General features: G+C 34.6%; 1 protein-coding gene across 3 annotated transcripts in view; it reads left to right on the forward strand.

Moving 5' to 3' along the window:
• CALN1 (calneuron 1) overlaps positions 1-16,435 on the forward strand; it is a 520,980-nt gene that overhangs the window by 70,679 nt on the left and 433,866 nt on the right. The window lies entirely within an intron of this gene.

The raw sequence follows: 16,435 nt of genomic DNA on the forward strand, positions 1-16,435 counted from the left end.
GATCTTCCTCTCCCCAGTATTTGTTGTTTCTGTTTGTTTTAGTTGTTTGTTTGTTTAATGACTTCTCTGAACTAATATTATAAAATCTGTATTATTGTTCATGTGTTGCCACTGAAATCTCTGTTCTGTTAATTTAGTAATCAGCTATTGAACAGAGATTTTCTTAAACTCTTGAAATCAAAATATCTCCCAGTCTTTGCAGAGGAACTATGTGTGTATGTTAGGGCATGCCTTCAACAATTAGGAAGTTGATGACTCTGGCATAGTTTTCACTTTGTACTTGTATAGAGCTTAAAGGCCAGCCAGAGATGAGTACTTAAAGCCTTCTCAGGTCTTTCCTGAGCATGCTTACAGCCATGGGAATTGCTTCCTAAATCCCCAGGAATATATTAGAGCTTTTCAAAATTCTTTTCCCCCAAAGTGTTTCATCTCAGGCTTTCTACTTAAATTTCTGGTTAGTCTATTGTTTACCCCAATTGTTATCCATTGTCTCAGGCAGCAGTGACTAAAACATTTACCTATAAATGTTTTCAACTAATGACATTGTGTAGTGGCTTTCACCCTGGGTGAGTTCCAAGTTAGGTGAGATAAAGTTAAGGCTTTTGAGCCTCCAGACAGATCAAAACAGAATAATTACAATTCTTCATGAATGTGGTTCATTTTGCTTCTCTGGTATGAATACTGGCAATGTGCACTGTCATTTTTAAGGCTACTAGTGATCTGAGGAGCAGGAACTAGCTTAAGTAGACGTGCCATCAAGCTTATTGTTTTACCAAAATTCAGCCATTGGTTCCTGGGTTTTTGAAAGCTTTGGCTAGTTTCTAAATTTCCAAAAAAAAGTTAATTCTGATGTTTTATTTTGCCATTTTAAAATTACTTTTAGAGAGAGTCAGAATTTGAGTTCCCTATTTTCTCATTTTCACTGATGTCACTATCTATCATATGTAGAAATCTTATCACCACAGGTCCCTTTATTCTCTCCTTTTATATTGTCATATCTTATATTTTACTCCTACATACACTGGAAACCTCCAAAAATAATATTATAATTTTTACTTTAATCTAATAAGCCTATTTCAACAGAGGAATAGTCAGTCCTTCATTCTCAATATTCCTAGTTTCCTTTTTGTATCATTTACCTTCTGTCTAAAGAATTTCTTTCAGCAATTTTTTTAGAGCAATTCTGCTGGCAAGGAATTCTCTTTTTTTCTCTCTATTTGAGAATGTCTTTATTTCACCTTCATTTCTGAAGGATATTTTCACTGTATATAGAATTCTTGGTTAACGGTTCTATTCTTTCATTACTTTAATAGTATTGCTATATTTCCTCCTGGCCTTTCTGATATCTCATGAGAAACCCACAGTTACATGAATCATCATTCTCCAATAAAAAATACACAATTTTCCTCTGATTTCAAGATTTTTTTTCTATGTCTTAGTTCTCTTCTGTTTATGAAGTGTCTTGGCATGAACTTCTTTGAATTTATTTGTTATAGTTCTCTGATCTCCTTGGATCTGTAAGTTTATATCTTTTGCCAAATTTAAGATGTTTTTAGCCATCATATCTTTAAATACTTTTTTTTTGTACCACATTCTTTTTCTTCTTTTTTGGAATTCTGATAACATAAATTATTATACTTTTTGATAATTTTCTACAGGTCCCTTAGGCTCTGACACTTTTTTCAAGACTTTTTTCCCCCTCTGTGTTGTTCAGATTGCATGACTTTTATGGATCTTTCTTCAAGTTCTCTGGCTCTTTCCTTTATTATCTCATGTGGACCTCATCAAATGTGTTTTCATTTTGCTTACTGTATTTTTAGGCTCTAAAATTTCCATTTTTATTTTCTATTTCTTTGTTGAGATCTTTTAAATTTTCATTCTTTTTAATAGTGGTCACCCTTATTTCTTGGAGCATTTTATAATAACTGCTTTATAGTATTTGTCAGCTAATTTCAATGTCCATGTTCTCATGAAATTGACATGTGTTGGTTATCTCTTTCCAAGCAAATTTAGATTTTTCTGGTTCTTTGTATTTTGAGAATTTAGGATTGTATCCAAGACATTTAGAATATTTAGTTATGTGACTCAGGGTTGTTTACACATGATAGATAATATTATTTTGTGTGTATGTGTGTATGTGTTAGGCAGTCAGCCTGATTGGGTTCAGGCCTCAAGTTCCAACTAGTGTTATGTTGGTTGTAGTTCCAATTAATTTCAGTTAAGTCTTCAAAGCCTTCGCATTGCTATTTAGATTTGTCCTGTGTGTGTGACATTGGTGGCTAGTTTGGCACCTGGGCTATTGTCTAACACATTGTTCAGTTCTCAAAGTCTACATATGCTCATTAGGATAAGATAAATCTGCTCATGTGGAGTTAAGCTCAGAAATTTATAAACAACTAGAAGTAGCCTTTTATCAAACTTTTCCCTATCTAGGAATTTGTCAGCACTTTTCATTTCCCTAGAACTCTCCATTTGGGCCCTCTAGCTAGGAAGCTAAAACTTTAGTTGCCTCAAATTACTGCAGCCTTTATGCAACTGTACTTGTGCCAGGAACAAGCAGAGGGAGGACAGATAGAGACAAGAAGCACCACAGGTCTTTCCCACCCTTTAGGATCATATATTGTCTGATCGTGCAGGAAGGTCCTCCTGCCTCAAAGCTTTAAGCTTCTGGTGGCTGTCATTGTAACGATTGCTTTTGCTTCTAAGGATTGTTTATGGGTCAAGGTGCAAGAGAATAGAGAAAAGTTTAGAGAAAAGGTTGAAGGAGAATTTTTATACTCTATCTGAGTCATAGGCAACCACATTCTCTTTCAGGACAAAACTTGAGGCATTCCTGGAGCTTTTTCTGCTGTACTAATTCTCACTTTCAAATTTCAGATTGCATTGCATTCAGGCCTGGAAATACCAGAAGAAAAAAATGATAAACTCATCATCAGTTGATAATCCTTTGAATTCTCATATTTTTCCCCAACCAGCCTGTTAGTATTTATGTTTCAAAAAATTTTAATAACAAAATATATATTTAAAATAATAAGGTATAATATTATTCAAGAAAGTTAAGATGTATTTTTAAATTCATTTATTTTTAAATTACAGTTGACATTCAATATTATATTAGTTCCAGGTGTACAACATACTGGTTACACATTTATATAACTTACAAAGTGTTCCTCTGATAAGTCTAGTACCCAACTGACACATAGTTGTTACAATATTATTGACTATATTCCCTATACTATATTTACATCACTGTGACTATTTTGAAAATGCCAATTTGTACTTCTTAATTCTTTCTCCTTTTTCACCCAGGCCCCCAAACCTTCTGTCATCTGGCAACCATCAGTTTGTTCTCTGTATATGTGTATTTGCTTCTGTTTTGTTTGTTCATTTTTATTTTTTTTATTTTTTAGTGTCCACATGTAAGTGAAATTATATGGTATTTGTCTTTCTCTGCCTGACTTATTTCACTTAAGATTATACCCACTAGGTCCATCTATGCTGCCACAAATGATAAGATTTAATTTTTTATGACCCAGTAATATTCCATTGTGTGTGTGTATCATTTCCTTATCCAATGGACACTTAGATTGTTTCCATAACTTGGCTATTGTAAATAAAGCTGCAATAAACATAGGGGTGAGTATGTCTTTTTGAATTAGTGTTTTGAGTTTCTTCAGATAAATACCCAGAAGTGGGATTGCTGGGCCATGTGGTAGTTTTTTTTTTTTTTTTTTTTAATTTTTTGAGGAACCTCCATACTGCTTTCTATAATAGCTGCACCAATTTGCAATCCTATCAACTGTTCACAAAGGTTCCCTTTTCTCCACACCCTCATCAACACTTGTTGTTTGTTGATTTATTGATGATAGCCATTATAATAGATATGAGATGATATCTCATTGTGGTTTCAATTTGCATTTTTCTGATGATTAGTGACACTGAGCATCTTTTCATAGGTCTATTGGCTATCTCTATATCTTCTTTGGAGAAATGTCTATTCAGGCCCCTTGCCCATTTTTAATTGATTGTTTTTTGGGTGTTAAGTTGTGTGAGTTGTTTATACATTTTGTATATTAACCCCTTATAAATATGTCATTGGTGAATATCTTTTCCCATTTAGTAGCTTGTCTTTTCATTTGGTTGATGATTTCCTTTGCTGTGTAAAAGCTTTTTTGGTTTGATGTAGTCCCATTGGTTTATTTTTTCTATTGTTTCCCTTGCCTGAGGAGAAATATCCAAAAAAAAAAAAAAATATTACTAAGAATAATGTCAAAGAGTTTGCTGCCTATGTTTTCTTCTAGAAGTTTTATTGTTTCAGGTCTTATATTTAAGTCTTTAATTGTTTTTAAGTTTATCCTTGTATACAGTGTAAGAAAATGGTCCAGTTCCCTTTTTTGTGCATACATCTGTCCAGTTTTCCCAAAACCATTTACTAAACAGAATGTCTTTACCCGATTATATATTCTTGACTCTTTTGTCATAGATTATTGATCATATAAACAAGGATTTACACCGGGGCTGTCTATTTTTATGCTAGTACCATGCTGTTTTAATTGCTATTGCCTCGTAATATAGTTTAATAACATGTAGCATGATATCTCCAATTTTGTTCTTTTTTTCCCCAAGATTCCTTTGGCCATTTGGGGGCTTTTGTGATTCCATATAAATTTTAGGATTATTTGTTCTAGTTCTGTGAAGAATGCCATTGGTATTTTGATAACTTTCTAAGTCCAGGTCTTTTTACCATTTGGTTAAATTTATTCTTAGGTTTTATTCTTTTTGATGAAATTGTAAGTAGATTGTTTTCTTAATTTCTCTTTATGATAGTTCATTATTGGTGTATAAATATGCGACCAACTTCTGAGTATTTCTGTATCCTGCTACTTTACTGAATTGATTTATCAGTTCGACTAGCTTTTTGGTAGAATCCTTAGGTTTTCTCTCTATATTATGTCATCTGGAAATAATGAAAACTTCTTTTTCAGTTTGTATGCCTTTCATTTTCACTTTCAATACTATGTTGAATAAAAGTGATGCAAATAAAATTTTTGTCTTGTTCCTAATCTTAAGGAAAACAATTTTAGCCTTTCACTATTGGATATGATATTAGCTGTGGGTTTGTCACATATGGCATTTATTATGTAGAGGTATGTTCTCTCTAGCTTTACTTGGCTAAGAGTTTTTTTTTTAATCATAAATAGATGCTGAATTTTGTCAAATGCTTTTTCTACATTTATTGATATGATCATATGATTTTTATCCTTTATTTTGTTTATGCGGTGTATCACATTAGTTGGCTTTGTTTGTTTTTCTTTTTCTCTTTCATTTAGGTTAAGGTTAGATCATTTTTTTTTTTTATTTCTTGAGTTAAGCCTGTATTGCTATGAGTTTCTATCTTAACACTTCTTTGACCATATTCCATAGGTTTTGGGTTATTGTGTTTTCATTTTCATTTGTCTCAATATATCTTTCGATTATTTTTCTTGATCTTGTTGTTAACTCATTCATTGTTTAGTAGTATGTTATTGGCCTCTATGCGTTTGTGTGTTTTTCAATTTTTTTTTTGTAATTTACTTCTAGTTTCATACCATTGTAATCAGATAAGATGCTTGATATGATTTCAATCTTCTTAAATTTATTGCAGCTTATTTTGTGGCCTAACATGTACTATGCTGGAAAATGTTCCATGTGCTACTGAAAAGAATGTATATTTAGTTGCTTTGGGGTAAAATATCCTAAAAATATCAATTAATTCCATCTGGTTCAATGTGTTATAAAGGTCACTGTTTCCGTGTTCAGATTCTGTCTGATGATCTATCCATTGATGTCAATGATTGGTTCAATTCCCCTAATGTGACTGTACACTGCCAATTACTCCCTTTATGTCTGTCAATATTTGCTTTATATATGTAAGTGCTTTATACATGTAGGTTAATAGTGAGTGCATAAATATTAACAAAGTTTATATTCTCTTATTGGATTGAAACTTCTTTTTAAAAATGTAATTAATTTATTTTGTGGTGACATTGGTTAATGAAATCCAATAAGTTTCAGCTGTACACTTTAAAGTAAGGTGTATATATATATATTCACACCGTGTGTTCACCTCCCATAGTTAGATTTCTTTCTGTCAACACATATTTTACCCCCTTTACCCTGTTGACCTCCCTGCTCCCCCTACCCCCTGCCCTCTGCTAACCACTAGTCTATAGTCCATGTCCATGAGTCTCTGCTTGTTTGTCCTTTTCATTCATTGATTTTAGATTTATATCCCACATATAAGTGATATCACGTGATTTTCAACTTTTTCTGTCTGACTTATTTTGTTTAGCATGATTATCTCAAGGTCCATCCATGTTGTCGCAAATAGCAGTATTTCATCTCTTCTTGTGGCTGAATAATATTCCATTGTATATATGTACAACAGCTTCTTTAGCCAATCATCTATCATAGGACACTTCAGTTGCTTCCATGTCCTGGCTACTGTGAATAATGCTGCTATGAACATTGGTGTGCAAATATCTTTATGGATATGATATTTTAAGTCTTTGGGGTAAATACCCAGTAGAGGGATTGCTGAATCATATGGCAGATCAATTCTTAGTTTTTTGAGGAACCTCCATACTGTTTTCCATAGTGGCTGTACCAATCCGCAGTCCCACCAGCAGTGTATGAGCATTCTTTTTTCTCTGCATCTTCTCCAACATTGGTTATTACTTGTCTTGTTGATTATCATTATTCTGACAGATGTGAGATGGTATCCCATCGTGACTTTGATTTGCATTTCTCTAATAGCTAGTGATATTTAGCATTTTTTCAAATATTTGTTGGCCGTTTATATGTCCTCTAGGGAGAAGTGTCTGTTCAGGTCTTCATCCTATTATCTGATTGGATCATTTTTGTTGTTTTTGTTATTGAGTCATATGAGTTTTATATTAGGCCCTTATTGGAGGCGGTGCTTGCAAATATATTTTCCCATTCAGATGGTTGTCTCTTTACCTGTTGATGATTTCTTTTGCTGCGCAGAAGCCTTTTAGTTTGATGTAGTCCCATTTATTTAATTTAGCTTTTACTTCCCTTGTCTTTGAGATCAAATTCATAAAATTCTCTTTAAGTCCAAGTTTCCTAAGTTTAGTTCTTGTTTTTATTTTTCTATGCATTTTATTGTTTGGGATCTTATATTCAGGTCCTTAATCAAGTTTGAGTTAATTTTGGTGTGTGGTGATAGACAATAGTCTAGTTTCATTCTTTTGCAGATGGCTTTCCAGTTTTGCCATGTACTGAAGAGGATTTTCTTTCTCCATTGTATTTTTTTTTTTTGTCGAAAATTATTTGCCCATGTAAATATGGGTTTACTACTGGACTCTCGATTCTGTTCTACTGGTCCCTGTGTCAGTTTTGCTGCCAATACCATGCTGTTTTGATTACTGTCACTTTGTAGTATAATTTCAAGTTATACTCATTCTCTTTTCTCAGGATAGCTTTGGTAACTTGGGGTCTTTTGTGCTTCCATACAAACCTGATAATCTTTTGTTGTATTTCTGCAAAAAAATCCTGATGGGATTTTGATGGGGATTGCAATAAATTCATATAATGCTTTAGGTAATGAGGTTATTTTAACTATGTTAATTCTTCCAATCTAAGAACACGAATATCTTTCAATTTCTTTATATCTTCTTTGATTTCTTTTTATAGGCTTTTCTAGTTTTTGTTATATGGGTCCTTTCATGTTTCATTAGATCTATTCTTAGATGTTATTCTTTTTTGTTGCAATTGCAAAAGGAATTATTTTTTCCACTTCTTTTTCTGACATCTCATTATTAGAGTACAGGAACGCTATGGATTTTTGAACATTGATTTTGTATCCAGAAAGTTTACTGTATTCGCTTACTGTTTCCAGTAGTGTTCTTGTGGAGTCTTTAGGGTTTTCTATATAGTGAATCATCTCATCCACAAATAGTGACAATATGACTTCTTCGTCTTCTATTTGGATGCCTTTTTTATGTTACTCTTGTCTGATTGCACTTGCTAGGACCTCCAGTGTTATATTGAATAACAGTGGAGATAGTCTTGTCTTGTTCCTGATCTTAGAGGGAAGGTTTTTAGTTTTTCACCATTAAGTATAATGTTGGCTGAGTGTCATAGATGGCCTTTATTATATTAAGGTTCTTTCCTTCTATTCCGATTTTGTGAAGTGTTTTGGTAATAAATGGATGCTGTATCTTATTGAAGGCTTTTTTTTTGCATCTATTTATATGATTCTTATTTTTAAATATTTATGTCGTGTATCACATTAACTGATTTTTGTATGTTGAACCTCTCTGTGTCTTTGAGATGAAGCCCACTAGATTGTAGTGTACAATCTTTTTACTATGTTGTTGTATTCGGTCTGCTAGTATCGTTCTTATTTAGGACGTTTGCATTTGTGTTAATGAAAGTTATTGGTCTATAGTCTTCTTTTTTTGAGTTATATTTACCATGTTTTGGTATCAGGTAATATTGGCCCCATAAAATGAGTTGGGAAGTATTGCCTCCTATTGGATTCTTTAGAAGAGTTTGAGAAGAATAGATATTAAATTTTCTTTGAATGTTTGGTAGAAATCACTGGTGAAGCCATCTGGTCCTGGACTTTTACTTTTGGGTAAGTTTTTGATAATTGTTTCAATTTCCATACTGCTGATCAGTTATTTAGACTTTCCAGTTCTTGATTCAGTCTAGGAAGATTGTATTTTTCAAAGTACTGGTCCATTTCTTCTAGGTTATTAAATTTGGTGTTATATATTTTTTCATAGTATTCTTGCATGATTCTTTATATTTCTGTGGTGTCTGTTATAATTTCCCCTCTTTCATCCCTGATTTTGTTTATTTGTGTCCTTTCTCTTTTTCCTTTAGTGAGTCTAGACAGGGGCTTGTCAACTTTATTAATCTTCTAAAAGAACCAGTTCTTTGTTGCATTTATTTTTTTTGTTTGCTTGTTTTCAATTTCATTTATTTCTGCTCTAATTCTGATTATTTCTTTCCTTCTGCTAACTTTGGGCTTCACTTGTTCCTCTGTTTCTAGTTTTTTTTTAAGATGAAGCATTAGGTTGTTTATTTGGGCTCGTTCTTGTTTTTGGAGATAGGCCTGTAATGATATGAACTTTTCTCCCATGACTGCTTTCGCAGTGTCCCAAAAGTTTTGATATGTTGTACTATCATATCATTCGTTTCTATGTATCTCTTGATTTGTGTTTTTTCTTCTCTGATCCAGTTATTCTTCAGTAGCATGTTGTTTAATCTCCATGTGCTTGTGGTTCTTCCTGATTTCTTTCTGCAGTTGATCTCTAGTTTCAAGGCATTATCATTTCAACCCTCTTATATTTGTTCAGGCTATCTCTGTGGCCCAGTATGTGGTCAATCCTTGAGAATGTTTCATGTGCACTATAGAAGAATGTATAAACAGCTGTTTTGGAGTGGAAGGCTCTGTAAATGTCAACTATGCCTAGTTGGTCTAATGTGTCATTTAAGGATGTTATTTCCTTATTGATTTTCTGTGTGATAGATCTGTCCATATCTGACAGTGGAGTATTTAGGTTCCCTACTACAATAGTATTTTGGTCTGTTTCTCCCTTTAGTTCTGTTAGTAAATGCTTAATATATTTTGGGGCTCTCTGATTGGGAGCATAAATATTAATAAGTTTTATGTCTTCTTGGTACGTGATTCTTTTTATCATTTTGAAGTGCCCCTCAGTATCTTTCTTATCCTTTTTATTTTGAAGTCGATTTCATTTGATATTAGTACCACTACTCCTGTTTTTCTCTGAATTCCATTTGCTTGAAATATCATTTTCTACCCTTTCACTTTGAGTCTATATTTGTCATTGGAGCTGAGATGTGTCTCAGTTCCAATGACAAATATAGGCAGTATATGGTTGTGTTTAGTTTTTTGATCCATTCTGCAACTCTGTGCCTTTTTATTAGTGAGTTCAGTCCATTTACATTTAGGGTGATTATTGAAATATGAGGTCTTCTTAAAAACCATTTTATCTTTTGCTTTCTAGTAGCTTGGTGTTTCCATTGCTTCCCTGTCCTTGTGTTTCTGTTTACTTTATTTTGGTTAGCTTTGTGGGGTTTCCCTTTGGTCCTTCATGTTTTATATTGTATATGTCAATTGTGAATCTTTGCTGTTTGGTTACTATTATGAATATGCAAAGGATAGTTGTATATATACGGTTGTTCATTTTATTCTGCACGTGCCTTCTCTCCATTCCCCTTTGTGAATTTGGATTTTCGAATCCTCCTCTTTTCAGTCATCATTGTCTCAATTTGTTCCTATGTATGCTGAACATTCGTTACTATCTTGCCATACCAATTCTCTTCTTAATATTTAAGCTTATAATGCGCTATTCTTAGTAAAGTTTGCACCCCTCTGGTTCTATTTGCCTGATAGTCACCTTACTCATTATTATGGGTATTTTTTTGTCATTTTTTTAAAAAGTAAGCTGACTCCTTTCAATATTTCCTGTACTGTAGGCCTCGTAGGGGATAATTCTCTCAATTTTTGTATGTCTGAAAAGTTCTTTATTTCTCCTTAATATCTAAAAGAGAGCTTAGCTGGATACATTATTCTAGGCTGGTAGTTCCTTTTACTTAATAGTTTGAATATTTTTTTCCACTCCTTTCTTGCTTGTAAGGTTTGTGCTGAGAAGTCTGAGATTCTCTAATGGGTTTCCTTTATTAGTTATCATTTTCTTTTCCCTGGCTGCCCTGAGATTTATGTCTTTTTTATTGATTTTTGATAATTTTAATACAATATGTCTTGGTGAAGGCCTTTTGGGTTTGAGATAATTGGGTATTCTGTTGATTTCTTGAATTCCAAGCTCCAGCTCATTCTTTAGATTTGGGAAATTCTTATCAACTATTTGTCTTAAAATGCTTTCTAGTTCCTATCTTTTCCTTGCCTTCGATAATGCACATTATTCTTATGATTCCTCTCCTGATAATATCAGTTAGTTCTTGAATTTCTCTTTCATTATTTCTCATTCTTTGGTGTCTCTCTTCTTCCTTTTGATTTATTTCTAGATTTCTGTCTTTGATATCACTGATCCTTTCCTCCATTAGGTCAACTCTATTTCCCAAGCTTACTATTTCATTTTTCAAATCTTGTAGGTTTTTTTTAATCTCCAGAAGACTTAGTCTGTTCTTTTTGACAGTTTCAATCTCCTTGCTAAAGAACTCATTCTGTTCATCTAGTTGTTTTTTTCAATTTCTGAAATTATTAATATGACTCGTTTTGGAACTCATTAAGTTTTTTCTGAAGTACCATCCTGAATTCTCTGCTATTTAAGTCACATATTTCTATGTCTGTAAACTTATTTTCTGGAGATTTTTCTCTTTCTTTTCACCTTGGTTGTTCATGGTGTTTAATGGACTATTTCTCTGCCCAGGCATTAACAGATGTGTGTTCTGCTGTTTTTCCTGAAAGATGATTTATTTTATAAAGGTCTCTCTTTAGCCCGTTGCAAAGAAGGCACTTTTCTTTTGGTTTTCAATAGGTGGCATCTAAGCCTCTTGGATCTCTGCTTTATATAAAGGCTTAATGAGGCCTTTTATTTTTCTTATAAATGTTAAATCACACTCGCTACTCTCAGTCTCAGTCCCTGTCAGTGTTTGCAACAGTTTTGATAGTGTTTGCTCAGATTCCCCTGGGGGTCCACTGTTTTTATTCTAGAGGATACGGGGGAAGGGGTCCTCTAGGTTGGAGAATGAAGGCTTAGGCTCAGCCTAGGTTTTTCAACCACAGCTGGTAAAAATTAATCTCTGCCATCCCTGCTTCTCTGCTTTCTGTCCTGCCACTGGCTCAGTGGAGCTCACAGTTCTCCCAGTCAGGGCTGTTCAGGCAACTTGCCACACGTTCTCCCCTCCCCTCTTTTCCTACAGGGAGCTCCACCTGCTAAAGGCAGCTTCTTTGTTTTTCCCAGTCCATGCTCTACACTCAGATTTCTGACCTGTGGTAGCTCTTATGTACGGATCCCTCACTCTGACATGCTGGTGTGCAGTTTGGGTGTTTTTTTCGTTGAGTTTTAGATGTTCAGCTTATTGTTGTTTCAAGAGGAGAGATCTGGGGACGTCTCTTACTCTACCATTTTCTCCTGAACCCTAGTTATTATTATGAAATGTCCTTTGTCTTTTGTTATAGCCTTTGTTTTAAGGGCTATTTTGTCTGGTATAAGTATTGCTGCTCCAGCTTTTTTTTGTTTGTTTGTTTCCATTTTCATGAAACATCTATTTATATTCCTTTACTTTCAGTCTGTGTATGGCTTTCTATCTGAAGTGGTTCTCTTGGGAGCAGTATATGTATGGGTCTTATTTTCTTATCCATTCAGCCAGCTTATGTCTTTGGATTAGAGCATATAATCTGTTTACATTTAACTAGTTATTTAATGTAGTCATTGTCATTTTATTGTTCACAATTTTGATATTTTTTTTCTTCTTCATTCTAAGGAAGTCTCTTTAATATTTCTTTTAATACTGGTTTAGTGGTGGTGAATTCCTGTAGTTTTTTTCTTACCTGGGAATATTTTTATCTCTCTTTTGATTCCAAATGATCGCCTTGCTGGTATAGTAATTTTATTTGTAGGTCCTTAATTTTCATCACTTTGAATATTTCCTGCCAATCTCTTTCTGGGCTGCAAAGTTTCTCTTGAGAAATCAGCTGACAGTCTTATGGGAGCTTCCTAGTAGGTAACTAACTGCTATTATCTGCTTGCTTTTAAGATTCTCTCTTTGTCTTTAACTCATTTCATTTTATTTATGATGTGTCTTTGGATTCACATTCTTTGGGACTCTCTGTGCTTCCTGAACTTGTATGTCTATTTCCTTTGCTAGGTTAGAGATGTTTTCCATTACTATTTTTGTTCAAATAAGTTTTCGGTTTTTTGCTTATTTTTTATTTTCCTTCTGGTACCCCTATTACACTAATGTTGTTACACTTGAGGTTGTCTCAGAGGTCTCTTAAACTATCCTTATTTCTTTGGATTCTTTTTTCTTGTTGCTGTTCTGATTGAGTGTTTTCCACTACTTCATCTTCCAAATCTTTGACTTGATTCTCTGCTTCATCTAATCTACTGTTGATTCCATCTAATGTATTGTTCTTTTCTATTATTTTACTTTTTATTTCTATTTTTTTTTGTTTTGGTTTATAACTTTTTGTATAAGTTCTCATTAAGTTAATCTACTCTTCTCTGAAGTTTATTGAACACTATTATATCCAGTGTTTTTAATTTTGTGTCTGGTAGATTGCTTGCCTCCATTTTGTTTAGTTCTTTTTTGGAGTTTTGTCTTATTCTTTCATTTGGGACATGTTTTTTCGTCTCCTCATGTGGCTTACTCCCCATGTTAGTTTCTACATATTAGATAGATTTGCTATGTCTCCTAGTCTTGGCAGGGTGGTTTTATGTAGTTGGTGACCTGTGGGTCCCAGTGACACAGTCTTCCTGATCACCTGAGCCAGGTGCTGCAGGTGTGTCTCTTGTGTGTGTTGTGTGTGTCTTTTTTTTTTTTTTTTGTAGTTGAGTCCTTAGGTTGTTGGCATGTTAGTGGGTGGGACTGACTTTCAGGTTGACTGGCTGTGAGGACTAGCTATGACTATAGTGGAGGAACTGCTGTGCACAGGCTGACCTTTGCTTTAGTGAAGCTCTGGTGCTTGCTGGGTTTACCCTTTGGCTGTGTCATTTGTGGAGCAAATTGGGTGGTGCTCTGGTATGGTTTAAAGCTGGCCACTGAGTGTGTTGTTTCTGGGGTCTCTTGGGAGGGCCTCTGATGCAGGCCAAGGTCAGTTGCTGCCTGTGCCTGGCCTGATGTCACCTGGTAGGAGCTACAAAGTGATCTGCAGTTGGTGGCTGCCTGTCTTGGTCTTGGCAGTACCTGGGAGAGGCTATGCTATGAACTGAGGCTGATTGCCATTAGTGCAGGCTTGGAGCTGCTTAGCAAGAGGCATAGGGCTTCCTGAGCCCAGTTGCTGCTTGTTTGGGGTTTGTGGACCTTTGAAAGATTTGAGAAAAGTCTGCACATGAGCTGAGGCTAGCCACTTGTGTGGCGCCACTGAAAGAGGTGTGATTGGCAAGCTATTGGGTAAGACAGGGTCTCAGAGAATCACCCAGATGGAGTGATTGGTGTTAGCCAAATTATTAGAGTCAGATTTGACAGGGTAGAGGAAGGCAGGGTAGAGGAAGAGCTCATGAAAGGAACATTGGTGCCTGCCAGTACTTCTGCCCAGAGAGAGCTGCCCCGCCTTCAAGCCCGTGCCTTAAAGCCAGACAATTCAGTTTGTTTCCGTATGTCTTTGATGCTTTTTGAGCTGCTGTTTCTTTGCCAGAACTTAAGGTGAGCATTTGTTAGAGAGTCTGTACTCAGGCTCTTTAAGAGACTGCCTGCATCTACAGCAGCCCTCTGTCCCAACTGAATAGAATCTCTTGATTTTCACAGCCAGATGGGATGGGGATTCCTCTTCCCAGCACTGGTGCTCCAGGCTGGGGAGCCTGGCCTGCTGCTGGAACTCCCTATTCTCAATGGGGACCTCCATAGCCGAGGTATACTTCCTGATTCTTAACTGCCACACATGGGTGTAGGACCATTCTCTTCCATGTCTCTGACCCTCTTATCAGTCTCCACTTGCCTTTTTCTTTAAATCCTTATTTATAGGAGTTCTGTTCAGCTAGTTTTCAAGAATAGTTGTTCTATAATTTAGTTGTAATTTTGATGTGGTCATGGAAGGAAGCAAGCACAATGTTCACCTACTTTATCACTTTGACAGAAAGTTCCTGTTTCATACTTTTAAAGGCATTTCACACTTTAAGATTATAATAATAATCTCTATTTTTCTTATAAGTATATTATGGTTTTATGTTTTATTTACATCTTGATCTATCTGGAATCTCTTTAACTATATGGAATAAAGAGTTTTGTTTAATTCCTTCCCAAACAACTAGTCAGTTTATTCAACACTTAAATAAATTGTTTTTGTTCTGATTTGAAATATCACTTGATCAGAATCTGCAGTCCCTAAGTATCTATGTATTTATTTCTGTGCTGAAAATTAAATTCCATTGCTTTTTTCACCCATTCATGCAACAAATACTTATGTGCCAGACTCTATCTAAGCACTTGAGCTACCTGAGTGAAAAAGACAGAACTCTTCTCCTCATGGAGCTTACTTTTCAGAGGGAGATATAAAGACAGATAATAAATCATAAACATTATTTTATTTCATCTCCTGAATTAATATAATGAGGTTCAGGCTGACTGGCTGATTAGTATAAAGGTTGATTACTATTGATTTATAATTTATTTTAAAATCTGGTAGAGCTAGTTCTTCCACATTAATTATTTTGCCTCTGTGGATATTAAATCTTACAGATGAACTTTAGAATTATTTGATCAAATTCCAATATAAATTCCACTGGAATTTTAATTTCGATTGCCTAAAATTTCAAAATTAATATAGGAAGATTTAACATCTTTAAAATATTTTTTTCTTATTTAATAATAAGACATGCTTCCTTATTCAAGTTTCCTGTTATTTGTGCCCCTCTATGTTTCTTAGTAGAATTTAAAAATTTCTCTGTATAGATTCAGTACCTTTTTGTTTGCTATTGTGAATGGATATTTTTATGGGTTTTATAGCTCGTTATTGTTTTATATGAGAATACTATTAATTGTGGAATATATTTTTACAACCTCCCACTTAAGTGACTTCCTATATTTTTCATAATAGTTTTTTTTAATTGATATGTTTTTAGGTTACTTATCGCATAATGGTATATTAAAAATCTTTGCATGGTGGACTATACTCATTACTAAGTGATTCTTTTTATTCTTTTTAACCATTTTCATGTTGAATTCAGTTTTACCTGATATTTAAATTGTGGGCTTTATTTTCTTGTTTAAATTTGCCTACATTACTCATACTTTCATCACTAATATTATTTTTCTATTACAAAAGACATAATGCTTGTTATTCAGACACCAACTATTCTGTTCCAATCCAAATGATTACTGCAGTTCAATTCTGGCACTACCCACCTGCAGTTAGCACAGTCCCCACAGTTTAAGGACTCAGCCCTCTGCAAGACTGCCTCTACTTCAGATACCAATCTCAAGTTTACAGGGTTCCCCAGACCTCGCACACTTCTGACTAACTAACTAACTGCAAATTTGAAGGGTTCCAGGGTCCCCTCAGTTGCAATAATTTGTTAGAATAACCCACAAAACTCAGGGGAGCACTGTACTTATGACTGCCAACTCAAGATCAGTCAAATAAAGAGACATACAGGGTGAGATCTGGGAGGGTTCCGAATGCGGAGCTTTCATGCCTTCTCCCTGTACAATCAGGTCACATCAGTGTGTTCACAACCAGGAGCTCTACCAAACCTCCATTTCCAGAGTTTTTTATTGG

Source organism: Rousettus aegyptiacus, unplaced genomic scaffold, assembly GCF_014176215.1.
Source record: "Rousettus aegyptiacus isolate mRouAeg1 unplaced genomic scaffold, mRouAeg1.p scaffold_m13_p_8, whole genome shotgun sequence".
Taxonomy (NCBI): domain Eukaryota; kingdom Metazoa; phylum Chordata; class Mammalia; order Chiroptera; family Pteropodidae; genus Rousettus; species Rousettus aegyptiacus.